The sequence below is a fragment of the Crocuta crocuta genome, unplaced genomic scaffold, assembly GCF_008692635.1.
Source record: "Crocuta crocuta isolate KB4526 unplaced genomic scaffold, BGI_CrCroc_1.0 scaffold207, whole genome shotgun sequence".
NCBI lineage: Eukaryota > Metazoa > Chordata > Mammalia > Carnivora > Hyaenidae > Crocuta > Crocuta crocuta.
In genome coordinates, this window is record NW_027531996.1 from 3,099,253 (window position 1) to 3,101,165 (window position 1,913).

The following is a 1,913-nucleotide window of genomic DNA, read 5'->3' on the forward strand; positions in this document are numbered from 1 at the left end:
AGAACACTGCTGGGGCCTGATACACTTTGTTTTTATATCACATATGGCAGTAAAATCAAGGTGTTTTATGTCAGGGGTTTTAATATCAAATATGAGGGTCATGGTAGATCATTTTAAGTGTCTCTACCGGCTTCTAAACTCTATGATGTTGGGCTTTATTTTTTTAAGTTTATTTATTTTGAGAGACAGAGATAGAGCGAGTGAGAGAGAGTGCAGAATCCGGGTGGGGCAGAGAGAGAGGGGGGAACATGCAGAATCTCAAGCAGGCTCTGCACTGTCAGAACAGAGTCCAACTCCAACTCACAAACCAAGAGATCAAGACTGAGTCACCCAGCCGCCCCTAAACTCTAGAATGTTTTAATACTGATAGGTTTCCATGAAAGCCTCTAGGAGTTCCTTTCCTGGAAGGTCCATACAATTGGTTCTGGCACTGGGTGGTACAAGGTTCACCTAGTTTGCGACAGTAATCATGAGTCAGGAAAACTGCTACGGTTTTCCTTCTTACAAATCCCGTACTAACATAAAAAGAGTGATCAAAAGCACGTAGGAACGAATATCATGACAGATATGCCACAAATACTCCCCACAACTGGTCCATGGACCAAGGCATATTTCCAAGTCAAGGATTTCACCTAACAAAGTAAGGTCTTTGAGGGAATAGGAAATCCTAGGGTAGGCCTCTGCGAACCGGATCCAGGTGAATTACTAAAGGAAAATGTTCTTGGGGTTACTCTCCATGAAGACGAGTAACTGGCCTTTCCATCAATGTCCTTTCCTGTTCTGACAGGGACAGAGCTGGGCTGGGGAGGGAGGGTGGGAGTTGGGGAAGTCAGTATTCTGACCAGCACCGTATAGATTTGTGTTTCTCAAACTGCTCCCCGGTGGAATCAACTGGAATGCTTTATTTATTTATTTTTATTTTAAAAATGTTTTTTAAATGCTTATTTATTTTTGAGACAGAGAGAGACAGAGCATTAGCAGAGGAGGGGCAGAGAGAGAGGGAGACACAGAATCCAAACGGGCTCTGTGCTGACACCAGGAACCAGTGAGATCATGACCTCAGCTGAAGTCGACGCCCAACGGACTGAGCCACCCAGGCGCCCCTAGAATGCGTTAAATCATCCGGCTGCACCCTTCCGATCCCCAGAAATCTTAATCTAACTAGTCCGAGGTGTAGCTGGAGCTTCTGGAATTTTTAAAAGCCACCCACGTGATTCTAACGTGTGGCTAGTATCACACTGCACTGGCATATACTTAAAGTCTTCCAACAAATTTTCCTCTTAAAACCACCACCCTATCATTTATTTTTCTGGCGTTTGGTTTTGTTTTGGCATTTTTCTCCCCACCCAACACACACACACACCCACCGGATGGTGAATTTCTCCCAGCAGTCAGACTGAAATAGCCCCAAAGTGGAATTCATGAGCTGTCCTTGGTAAGTGAGAAGAACCCTGGCGAGGAAAGTGATTCCCACCCAAGCTTAGTATGAACAACGGTCACTCCTTGCTGTGTTGCTCGACCTGTTTTCTTGGGCCATTTCCCACTTGCAGTTTTCAGATTACAGAGCGTCCTGGGAGATCACACCCCATTTTTTTTTTCCAATTCGTAGTTGGCATGTGACGGCATCTGGCTGAGGACACCAGGACCCTGGGTGGGCACTCTCAGCTTTGAAGAGCTACCTCTGGAATCCTCGGCCCCTTCCGCTCCGCCCCGCAGCGCTCAAGATCGCCTACTTTGCTAGAAACCGAATTCAGATTCCCGGGGAACCAATCCCTTGCCACTCGAACCACTCTCCTCTCCGCCGTTCCCCCCAATTTTTTGTTTACTTGGAAGGCAGATGTTTACATTTCCAGATGGGAGCTCTTCGCAGGCCCCACCCTAGCGAAGCGCCCAGCCAGAGAGCCCCTCTCCCG